The sequence below is a fragment of the Nelumbo nucifera genome, chromosome 5 (assembly GCF_055504915.1).
Source record: "Nelumbo nucifera cultivar China Antique chromosome 5, China Antique-T2T, whole genome shotgun sequence".
Classification (NCBI taxonomy): domain Eukaryota; kingdom Viridiplantae; phylum Streptophyta; class Magnoliopsida; order Proteales; family Nelumbonaceae; genus Nelumbo; species Nelumbo nucifera.
In genome coordinates, this window is record NC_142653.1 from 20125019 (window position 1) to 20138582 (window position 13564).

Below are 13564 nucleotides of genomic sequence, written 5' to 3' on the forward strand. Positions count from 1 at the left end.
TAACAAATTGATCTGGGCACACCTTCCTCCTTAGGTCTTAACTGAGTTGAGATTTATCAAAATGACAACGATAGCCTTTTTTTGGTTGCTTCTCACAACTTAGAAGCTGAATCATGAAATAAACTGTATAATTAAAAAAAAAAAAAGAAAAAGTTGGTGATGTGGGCACGTGAACCATTTATAATACCACCCTGTATAATCAAAAGATAATACTACCCTGTGTTTGGAAATTGGATGGTGAGGGTGTGAACCATTTATTTTTCAATTTTTGGTAAATGCATTTATGGGTATTTGATGGATCATTGGTTGCCCGGCCAGCGGCCAGCGGCCAGCGGCCCATTTCAACAATAAGGACCTCGAGAAGGACTGGCGTCTGGCGGGCAGGCAATACGATACTGAGAGCATCTACGAATACAAAACAAAAATCCAAAGATCCAGATCCTCTATATATATAATGATCGGCCCATATTACGAGTTGAATCATGGACAGACTTGTTGCTCAAAACCCTACTGATTAATAATCTCCCATTATTGATAGCAGCATATTTATAACAATTAGGGCATGGGCCACTACTTATCTAAAATAAGAGAGACTCGGAGACATTTAACCTATGCATGCCACTTAGGAAGTGGGAAGGGGATAAGATCTAACATTAATGTCTCTAAATAAGCCACACCAACATCAAACAAAAACACTTTGTTTTTTTGAATATGTATCATCCTTTCAAGATAAAGTGTAAACACTTTCAATTTCATCAAGAAAAATAATTCTACTTCTGATTCTCCCTCTCCACGAACCACGATAAAAGAAAATGACACTTTTCAAAACAAAAAACACATCTTCATTTTCTCACAAGGCGAGATACCATTTGGTGTACGGCACACTATGCCAAAATCTCCTCAAACACCTTTTTAGATGTGCTGTTTTAAAGTTCCTATGAAGCTAATTATGGCGGTCTTCGGCATCTTTCGGTTCATGGACATGGAAGTTTGAAACATGAAAAACAAAAAAAGTAATGCACCGAATAACCAAAAAGAAAAAAATAGGGAAGCCTCAGTTTTAACGATGATTACCAAACAGTCTTTGATAATGGACAAACAAATAGAGAGGAGAATGAATAATTTTGTAAATAATTGTGTATTAATCTTGTAAGGTATATTATATATGCCTTACAACTGGGTTGTAAAAAAAAAAGGAAATTGTAAAAGGAGACTAAATCAAATCTGTGATTACCTCAAACTCAAGGTGGTGCAGTAAAACATATATTGAGTTTGGAAGTAAATTTAGAAAATGCCCTAGTGAGTGAGCTTTAGTGAAGGTGTTTGCAATCTGGCCTATAGAAGTGCAATGCCATTGTGAATATGTTGTCTAATGAATTGATAATCTGTTTCAATGTGTTTAGTGTACTCATGAAAGACATCATTATGTTGCACTATAATTGTCACAATAAAGTAAAGTCAGGCCTTGATGTTTGACTCCTGTATCTTCTAATAAACATCAAAGCTAAATAAGTTCAGCAGTGTTGTCTACAACTGCTCTACATTCAAATTCAGTGCTGAATCGAGAAACGACAATTTGTTTCTTACCACGCTAGGAAGTAGGATAATTATCCAAAAGAAAACAATAACTAGTTGTTGAACATCTATTAGTGGGATTGCCAACCCAATCGGCATCTGAGTAAGCACTCAATTGTAAAGAAGAATTAGTAGCAAAGTGTATTCTATAAAAAAGAGTACCCCTGATATAACGGAGAATATAAAGGACCGCAGCATAATGACTAGAACAAGGGGTTGTCATAAACTGATTGACAATATGAACTGCATGAGCAATGTTTAGGCGAGTGACAGTAAGATATACAAAACTTCCAACAAGTTGCTTGTAGAGTATGGGATCTAAAAGAGGAGTGCCATCTGTAAGGGTTAGTTTGGCATTAGTCTCCAGTAACGCAAAAGTGGTCTTATTATCTGTTAATCCAACTCGAGAAATGAGATCAAATGCATACTTGGCTTGAGATAAGTAATACCTATCAAGTCTAGTTAACTTCAAGGCCTAAAAAATAATTAAGTAGACCTGAATATTTCATTTCAAATTCTTGACTAAAGTGCATTTTAAGTTCATAAATGCCAAAATATCATCTCTAGTAAGGAGCATGTCGTTCAGTAATGAGTTGAATCATAAGAATTGGAGGTAAAGCCAAACCGAGACATACTAGTACTAAATTTTGATAACCATGCACGAGGAGCCTGCTTGAGACCATACAAAGCACAACGAAGGCAACACACTTTATTAGGTGGGTGAGAATAACCAAGTGGGGGTTGCATATATACCTCTTATGTAAGGTCACCATTAAAAAATGCATTTTTTACGTCCATTTGAAATAATTTTCATTGGCATGCTACAACAAATGCAATTAAACTCCTCACATAAGTAAGTCAAGCAACAGGGGAAAACATCTCATCATAATCAATGCCATACTCTTGAGTGAATCCTTTAGCTACAAGTTGTGCTTTATAATGCTCAAATGAGCCATTAAAGTGGGTCTTAATTTTATAGACCCATTTACAACGCACTATTAATTCTTCAAGAGGTAAATCAACAAGATTCCAAGTACTTGTTTTTTCCAAGGCTTGTATTTCGTCTGCCATTTCTTGATGCCAAAGAGGAGCAAAATTGGCCTCGCGAAAGGTACGAGGTTCATAAAGAGAACTAATGGCAAAAGAACAATGATAATCACAGAGATGACTAGGAAGTTTGCTTACCCTTGTATAGTGACGTAGAGAAACAACATCAAAAGAAGTTTGTGAATAGAAACAGGGGGTGTATGATTAGCAAATGGAACAGTGTTATTAGGAAAAGTTGTAACAGTGGGCATTAGACTGAGCTCACTAGAGACTCTTGCATAAGCATCGTCAGAAAATAACTCAATAAAAGGATTAGTGGAGAAAGAAGGGGTTGAAGGAACAAAGAATGTGACAATGGTTGAAAACATTTTATGTTCCCAAAAACAACATGACGAGATATTTAGAGTCTTTGAGAAATTGGATCCCAACACCGATAGCCTTTGGGCTCAATCCCATAACCCAGGAAACAACATAATCGAGAACAAGGTCCAACTTTGCTACGCTCATGAGATTGAAGTTGAACAAAACAAACACAGCCAAAAACTCAAAGCAAATTATAGTTAGGAGGAGTACTAAGGAACCACTCATAAGGAAACTGATTTTCAATTATTGGAGAGAGATTGTGATTAATGATATAAATAGCAGTAAGTGCAGTTTCTCCCCAAAACTGTTCAAGACACGAGGTAGAAATAAGAAGTGCACGAACAGTATACATTCTGCCCTTCTATTTTGTTAGAGGTGTAAATCGAGTTGTGCCACTTGTAGCCTATCACAATTTTCAGTCAGCCCTACACGATGGTTCACGGGTCGTGTCAGGCATGGCACGATTGTATGGTCCATGACAGGCTTAGGGTTTCAGGTTCGCAGGCTAGGCCGACACAACAAGACCAAGCTAATCATAGCTTGAGACCAAGCAACATAGTTTGAACCATTCAGCACCGTTTCAAAAGGTCTGGAAACCTTAGACCGAATCTCACCAACTGCCATGATGAGATAAGTAACTGGTCCCTGGAAGGTGATAGTGAAACAAGTTGGCAATTGAGGTTTCACTAGTGAATATAATGAATGAAAACAAAGACATGACCAAAATGTTGTAGCTCTGGTACCATGATAATGTACAAACAAAGACAGAGGAGAATGAACAATTTTGTAAAGGGAAAATTCTTGATTAGTACCTTGTACTTTGGCTTGAGTGAAAATTTGGTCCACGAACTTTAAAATGCGACAATTCAATACCCAAACTTTCAAAATGTGACAATCCAGCACCCGAACTTTCAAAATGTGACAACCCAGTACTTGCCTTTAACCAGTTCATTAATTAGTCGTTTAAGTGACATTTGAAAAGTTAAAAATGCCCTAAGAATGCCATTTAATTCTCTTTATCAACCATCCAAACATTGACAATATAATGAGCAGTCCCAAATTCTAGATTCTTCTAAACAATCACCGGCATTTTTTAATAGAAGAGGCTAGGATTTGGGACTATTTAGTTTTTTTGTCAACGTTTGGGCAGTTGATAAAGAGAATTAGATGGCATTCGAAAGGCACTTTTGACTTTTCAAATGTCACTTAACAGATGATTAACGGACTAGTTAGCGGTAGGTACTAGATTGTCACATTTTAAAAGTTCAAATACTGGATTGTCACATTTTAAAGTTCAGGGACCAAATTGCCACTCGAGCCAAAGTACAAGGTACTGATCAGAAATTATTTCTTTTGTAAGTAATTATGTATCAATCTTATGTATTATATACAAAGAGAAGGAAATTTATACAAAATAAAACTAAATCAAATCTCTGATTAGTGTAATTACAGCAAGACACAACCAATATCATATCTTAAAAGCCTTCATCTTTAAATATAAGATTAAAAAATTCGTGCAACTGTCGAAAGATCTACTTAAAGGGGTTTACCAAATGTATATGTATGATGATTATTACTTGTAAAGAGCATAATACCAATTTATAAGAGCTCGTGGTATTCAAAAAAAAAAAAAAAAATCAATAGCATGTTTTTTACATGATTTGGATCTAAGTTTGTGGGACAGAGATGAGAGAACTGTTAATTGTAGTTTATAATAAGCAACCCTCTTAAGTTACGGCATGGCAGATATTTAAGAGTTCAAAACCCATTATGAATTCCACATAACTTCACCAGAAACCAGTAGCATGATTAATTGATTTTATATTTTGACCATCTAATTTATGAATCATATTAGAACTCTCGAAGAGTTCAAATGAAATTTACAATCGTCATATAGATATCAAATTTTAAATAAGTCATAACATCCTGGTCATTATTTGCATAAATAAGTTCTTAGTTTAAAGAGAAAATGTTTCATTACCTATTTAAAATGTAATAAAATTTGATAAGCGAATGCTCAAGACATAAGAAATTAAAGGTGACAATTTATGGAGAATCAAACCGGTATACGGGTTTTGTATAGTGTTTACAGACCCAAAAGTTAACCATACCAGTGGAAAAAGATGCCATATCTTCTATGGACTGATAAATCCAAAATAATACCGTCTAGGACTGGCAAAAAATGGGCATTGAAGTCGAGTCATTACATGCCTTAGATAACATGGTTTGATTGATTGATCTTTTTTTCTTTTCTTACTCCACTACATCCATTTCAAAAAAAAAAAAAAAACGTAACATGGCCCAGGTGACTCAGAAATTGGAATTCAGCGATGGCAGCATCTTCTTTTTGATCACTTTGGTTTGGTGTGTTGTTGAAAATCTTACATACACTACTGATACACCCACCATGGGAACATAAACCGGAAAATAATTGTTGGGCTCGAGGGTTTAATCTTTAAAAGAAGGCGCCCCTTTTCTCCAGATCCACATTCAGCTCCCTGGGGCCCGTGTGCTGGCACATTTGAAAAAGTTCGATTCCTCTTTTAGCCCAGTTAGGAAAAAGAGTAGAAATATAAATTTATAGAATTTAAAATTTGTATTATGTACTGTTTCCAAACTGAACAGCCAAAAGACAGAAATATTAACTCGAGCAACGCTATTGCTGATCCTGCTCTATCGGTAGATAATGTGAAAAATGATAAGCAACCAAATGACAGTGATTATTGTTTTCACTTTTTATGAGTTTGATGTCTGCGCCCTTGATTCGGTCTACAATACGCACATAAATACCAGAAGATAAGATATATGGTCATCATGATTCTCTGATACTGTTATTAAGGGTGGAGCTGGAACCCAATCACTTAAGTTGGACGTATTCAACGATGAGACCCCACTCCCGAACCTATGATGACCATAAAAAGGACAACCACTGCCCCTTAACGTGTGTACCGTGCCCTAAGTTGTCCAACAGCTAGCCAACGGGGTGGCCCAATCCCATGCTGCATGGCCAGCTATTTCTGAGCTGTGGTTCACTCTTCTTTCCTCCAATTGGCCTCTTCAATTTTCAGGTCGAGAGTCTAGCTACTAGTTACAACCAGTGTTTTCAATTCGCCCTTGATTCGATCGAACAGTTACCCGGTTATGATTTCATCAAAACCATCTCATCTAGACAGTTAGACTGTTGATCCGGTGATCAGGTCATAATTTGCATATTAAATGATTGATTGTGTATGTAATCTTTAGGATGTCATAGCTTTTTATTTTAATGTACAATTAAGGTGGTTTTTTTTTTATTTTGGATAATTTTTCAAGATTTATGTATTCTAATGTAATATAAGTGCTTTACTCCATTACTTTTTTTTATTATCTTAAATTGCAATTTTAATATTTTTATAAATAAAAATTTAAAACTAAATTAAACAATATAAATTTAATATAAAATATTTCATATATTATATATATTATGTAAAACATAATTACACATTATTTATTGATAAAATATATATTTATACATACTTATACACATATATATATATATATATATATAAATTTTCATATGACTAATGTACAGATCTGACATTCTAATCCAGTTGATTGAACTAGTGACCCACAACCTAGAGAGAGAGAAAAAAAAAAGATTTAGTCTCTGGGTCGGCTTTTACAACAGTACAACGACAGTAAGGGGTTTATTTCCATTTCTTTTTTTGAGGTGCAAAAAGAGAGAAATTATATTAACTAACAGTAGCTTTACAACAGTAAGGGTTCATTTCCATTTCTCATGCAGTCATGCCAAATAAACTAACTTCGGTAATTTGTTAGCTTTTCATTTGGTATGTGCCAACTACAAGATCTGGATTCACCCTTATCGACTCATCCTAAAAGTAAATACTGTCCATTTTGTACATCGATGCATGGCCCCTTGATTCCTGATCCTCTATTAAAAATATGGTGGTAAGATGGCGATTTCTGCTTGTTGTCGATTTATCAACTGAGCGTTTTTTTAAACTCCCCGCGATATTCAAATGAATGACACCATGACAGAGATGTCTTTAGTTGGGATAATTTATTCAAGCTAATTTTGTTCCATTTCTTTGTGGGTTGGATGAAGTCAACAGTAGGGTCGTAGTATCCTTAAAAGCATTAATGATGCACAGGCTCAGAATTCACATGGATATGATCAACTCTCTCCAATTGGAAATCACAGCGAAACCAATTTCCGTGGTAGAAATCAATGTTTTCGAGCGGCCGTTCATTCGGACAGTCAGATGCGATCCTCTGCTAAAATTTGTTGAATTGGTCAATAATTTATTGATTCGGGTGATTGAATCGTTGATCTGTTTAATAGTTTTTGATTATTTTTTATTTTATTTTTTTTTGTCAAAATAGATTATCTATTGGGATCAAGCAGCCAGATCATTGACCCAAAAATTGGTAATTAGTACGGTTTCAATTCCAGGTCAGTTTTTAAAACATTGGTTAGAATCGTCAAGTTAGCATGATTCTTATCAATGAAAGATAAATTGACTTTAATAAAATTGGTTGAGATTTAGATTTAATGTACAACTAATATTAATGAATGTATTATAGTTAAATTCTTATTTTTTTCCTTAGTAATAAAAATAGCCAAACTTGGGGCATTGGATATAGGCATATCCAAATTTGGTTTGCATTTAGAATCGGAACTAGAATTCCACTCCATAAGATATGCACAACTCTCAAGAAGGATTGACATTAGGTAAAGAGAAATAGGGTTTAGGGGGTTTTAAAGTTGCCCACTTTTTTTAAATCAAATGGAATGAGATTATCATTCCCACGGGGGAGGTTGGAATAGTGGAATGGCCATTCCCTCAAATAATTGAATGCCATTGGCAGGTGGAATGAAAATAGGCCATTCCAATTTAGATTCAAGACCCCTATTGTTGTAAACTAAAGAGACCCTAAAAATGACTTTAACTTGTATTTCAGTAGTGAAATGAATTGAAAATAATTTTATGAAGCATAAGCCTGTGACAGTTTAGTAATGATACAACATTTAAACTATGGTTTTCAAAACCGGACCAAACTGGATGGTCGGACCAGAAAAACCGGGAACTAATCACTTGACTGATTTTGTTTTTCCCCAAAACCATTGATTTTGGTCAGCAAACCGCTGAACCGTCAGATTAACCGTTCAAATGGTTTTGACCGTTTTTCATTTTTTTAATTTTTTGTCAAAACGATTCGACCGTTCAAGTCAAATGGTCGGACCGCTCGAACCAATAACCGAACTTCTAACCGGTTTGATCACCGATTCGTTTTTAAAAACCATAATTTAAACCAACTTTACTGCTAGATGCAATATATAAACTTGAAGTCTGAATATATCAGATTGGATAGTTTTGATCCATATTAAAATTCAATTTATATGAATTGAATTCCAATCACCCTTACTTTCATAACATTTGAATTGGAATCCGAACATGTGCATACTTTTGAATCCCCATTGTGGGTAGCTGGACTTTACAACGCTTTCAAATATAATTAATCCAATGCCATATATATAAGACGTGACAATTTTCTTTACTAATCTCTTTTGACTTGCAAATGACCTATTACTTGAGACGGTCACTTGGCATTCAGGAGGCGTGGAATCAAACCTATGGTCTATATCAAAAAAAGAATAAGAAGAAATCAAATTCTCAAAACATCAGACTTTCTATGGCAATGCTCAGATCTGCTACCTATATGCTGCCCAAATTATCCACAAGACACTGCAACTATACATTGGGAATTGAATATCTATTATATCCATTTATTGTCATTCATGTGGGAGATGTTTTGGCACGTGGCTTTAGTGTCTTGTACATAGGGATGGCAATGGGGATTTTAGACCCTATCCACCTCCCTAAACCTCCTAATCCATATCCACACTAAAATCTATAGCGGGTTGAATTTTGAGAATCTAAATCCTCCACACACATAAAAATGTAAAATCCTTCCTGACCCCATCTTCTCCGCATTCGATGGTAAGGGTGGTTTGGGTTTAGAACTCGCATATAATCTTTCATATTTCTTGTTATATATAATCAATAAATGAGTAAAATAACACAAATAAACAACAAATTTTCCAATTATTTGATTTTATACGTAAAAACAAATAAACTATCAATTATCCTTCATATAAAATTTAAAATATTATTAAATTTAATACTTAATATATAAAATTTATATATTTTCCAACAATATGTAAATCAAGATTAATCTAATACCACACGCTACTCGTACCTATATATAGGTTGCAAAAAAAAACACCGCGTCAAAATGGATAGGGGTGAACACCCACCGGATAGAGTAGAAATTGTCATCCATACTTGTAGATTGCAGATCCGGACCCTCTACACGTGGCATGGTAGGTTTCCCGTGCAACTTGCTCTTTCCACCACCGAGTCCCTGTAACTTATGTAGTCTGCGTTGTATATAATACCCCCTCCCCTATCGGTAGGGGAGATGTATTTTTCATCATATTCAGGAGAGAAAAACATTGTAAAAGAGTCATAAAAACCAACCATGGCTCTTCAAAGGTTATCCAATCCTCTTCCGTAAATGGGAGGCTGATTTGAAATACAACAATCCAAGTTTTGAGTTCATGAACATCAGTGAAAGGATCTTGGGCCTCCTAACGGAATATATGCCAAGAGCTTATGCTGAAAGGTTGGCCATGCAGATTGGTGAACCTGTGCCTCTGGATGAAGACGATGTCAAGGATAGCAACGTACCGAAATGGGACCTATACCACCGAGTTAAAGTCAGAATTAATATAAACACCCGCTTAGTGAAAGCAGTGAAAAGGGTTAGGAGGGATGGTGGGGACAAATGGTTGCCAGTAAGGTATGAAAACCTCCTGATCTTCTGTAAATTGTGTGGGAGGGTGGGACATGAGAAAGAGAAATGCAAGTTTATGGAGCAAAAGGACCCCATAGCGGATCTTGCAGAGAAGTTTTCCCTCCAAACAATGACAGAAGCTGGTATCCCAAAAGACTATGGCCGAGGGTTGAAGACAGAGGATGAGGAGGAGGAGCTGAAATTGGGCAGCACAGAACGATGACGTTGTCAACAAAGGTAGACCCCCCGGGAATTTGGCAATGAATCGGAAGGATCTAGTGAGGGCTCTTCGGGGCTCCGTGGGGGTAAAGCACCGAAAGATCATGAAAAAGTAATTTCACTATCTTCCTGCAATAGTTTTTCCTTCGAGTTGGGAGGGCAGAAATCAAGCTCAGTTGGAAAGCTATCTGTCTGGTAGGAATTTCAAGCTGGTTTTCTCGTCGGTGCTCCCTCTCCTGTAGGATGACCCATCTTGTAGGAACTCTGGAAATAAAGTTAATCTGTCAAATTTGGGGGGCTCGAACTTTACCGGTTTTAGGAATAAAGCAGCAATACAAACCCACGAAAACAGGGTGATCTCCCATTCTAGGAAAACTTCGGGTGTCATCATCGAGGAGATCTTGGTTCAACCATGAGACAAAAAAAATACAAGATCTTGGACCCTACAGAAACCTTGGAATAGAAGGAAAGCCCGATAAAAGGAAAAAAAAAAAAAAAAACTCCTTCTCAAGCCTAAAAGAGGACACAAATGAGGCTAGAGGAAAAGCTGCACAAAAACTCAAAATGCCGATGTCGCAGCTGAACGGTGCGGGTTTCAGATTGGATTTCATGGAAACTGGATCAAACCAAATCCCAGATTTTAAAAAAAAAAAAAAAAATCAAAATTTGAATCTGCTCGAAGTCTAGTTCCCTTGAGTTCGAAGTCGACAACAAAACTGCTTTCAAATGATATTCTGGTTGTATGACACATAAAATTCCTCCCTTTCTTTTTTGATCGTGTATGAGTAATAGAGTAAGCAATTCTATCTCTCGTGTATTAGCAAACTAGTGAATGACCCCGTACTAAGTACGGGGAACGGGGGAAATTCATTATATATATATATATACTGCAACCCAATGCAAAATTTTGATTTAACATTACTTGCTGCTAATGGAAAGAATAATTATTAATTTCCCCGTACTAAGTAATGTTAATTATGATTAACATTACATGTATAATTATAAATTAATTATTATGAATATAAAAGAATTATTATCATTTTTGTTATTAATTATTAGTATTTAATTTAATCGGATTTGATAATAATAGGTAAATATCATTAATTTATTTTTATCTTTTGGAAAACTGAATAAGATATAAATAAAATGATTGGTATTGAAAATGAAAAATTATTTGGATTTTTGCAAAAAAATATATTTATTGAACATAAAAAAACCAATTATTCAAAGATAAGGTTGTTGACCAGAGTAATTAAAAATATTGAGTAAATGATAATTTAAAAAAAAATAAATTTATTACTTAATAATTAGTTTGAATTAAAACGGGTAGTTTCAACAAAGATTTTTAAGTAATTAAAATTTGCTATTAAATTATTATTATTGTTGTTGTTGTTGTTCTTCTTCTTCTTCTTCTTCTTATTATTATTATTATTATTATTATCATCATCATCATCATTATTATTATTAAGTAAATAATTTGTTATAATTAATATTTTTAGTTAATTCATGAAAAAATAATTGCTGTAATAATTCTTTTAGTTTAACAATATTGAAGAATTCACAGTTTTATAATTTAACTTTCACTAAATGAAATATTGATTGGAGAATAATAATAGTATTAATTATAATTACTTATAATAATAATGTAAATAATTAACACTAAATATATATAATTATATTTATGTTGATATGAATTAACTAACCTGATAGAATCAGTTTCTCTGAAATTGAAAGTTTGTATGAGTTGCAGACACAGAGAAGTTTAGAGAAGTTCAGTTAACCTTCACTTAGAGAAGTTTAGGAATGACATTTGTTTAAGCAAAAAAATGTCTAATTTATTATTTTTTGAAAGACTATTTGTATTATTATTATTATTATTATTAAGTATTTAACTAATGATTTTAAAATACTTTATCTGATACCGAGTATCCAATGAGACTTTACTCCTAATTTACGATATGAATTTAGAAAATGCACACAAAATAAACAATTATTGAAGGCTCTGTGTGGTCTCTCTTCTTAAAGTACAGGCGTCTGAATTCTACTTTTGGGAATAAATTAAGGAAGCTTAGCTCTAGTGGGACTGTAAGAGTTTGTTCAGTAGAAAATCTTCAGTAGACAGCTACAAGAGCTATGACCTCAAAGCCCAAAAAAAGATAAAAAAGTGTTGTATAAATGCTGACATTCTCTTCCGTAAAAGAAAGGCCTCTATGGCATGGCATTCTTGAAAATATAGGGGTTCCCTAAATTTAGTGAAGTTTCTTGAGACTGGCTTTCCATGGATGTCTTCTATTTCAAGCTTTTGTAGTGATAGTGGTGCAACCTGGGTAGAGACAAGGAAGAAAACTATTCACTCTGAGTTTCTATTCTTTCCTTTGAGGTTTTGGGGGTTGTCCCTAAACAATCCTCCAAGAGGGAATGAAGATTGCAAGGTGGAATTGTCAAGGTCTAAGTTCCCCTCGGACAGTTTGTTCAGCGAAGATGATCCTCAGTAAGGATAAACCTTTAATTTCTTTCTTATGGAAACTAAATGCAGTTTAGTAGAAGGCCGGAAAAAATCAAAAAAAGAAGAAGCTAAACTTATTAAGGGACTGGGGCTGTTGGGGTGTAGACCTGTGTGGCCTATCTAGGGGGCATGTGCCTTTCTGGTCTCCAAAGGTAAAACTCAAGGTCTTAGGGGCAAATAAAAATTTCATCAATACAGTGATCGCTAATGACTCTCAGGGGAATGGTTTTGTACTTTTATGGAAGCTTGGAAACATATTGCAAATAATAATAGGGGCCCATGGAGAAGTATTGGTGACTTATATCTCACTTTCTCCTATCAAGACAAAGCAAGAGGTAGACCGGAAAAACATTAGGTTTTACATAAAAACATCCAAGCAATCAAAGAAATGGATTTATCCATGATTCCCTCTTTTAGTCCTGGAATAACAAAAGGGAGGGGAGTGAAAATGTAAAAGAAAGGCTGGATCTAGCTTTAGGTAACAAGAACTAGATGATTCTCTATCCTCATGTAGTTGTGTTCTATCTCCCCCTTGGGGGATCTAACTATCTGTCTATACTCTTGACACATCCCCCGATTTAGGAAGAAGGAGAAGACCATTCAGATGTGAGGAAATGTGGAGTATTCATGAGGACTATACTAGGCCTGGATTATAGTAATGCACTAGGTATTGGATTAGGTTGTTTTTTATATGTCAATCAGTGAGATCCATTAAAGGTCAAAACCTGGATATATTGGGGCAGTCTAAGAATTCATCTGAGTGAGTGATCATAATGATAGTATTGACCCATTTGTCGGACAAAGTGAATGATAAGGTTTACACTCTCTTTGATTGAAACCTAATCTACCGGTAGGGAATTTCAACTCTGTTTGAAATCTGATTTTGTAAAATATATTTATGATATAATGTTTTATAAAAAATGTTTGCAAAAGGTTTTAATTCCCATAATCCATCAGAGCAGAGAGTGTGACATTGTACCTTGTAGCCAGAGG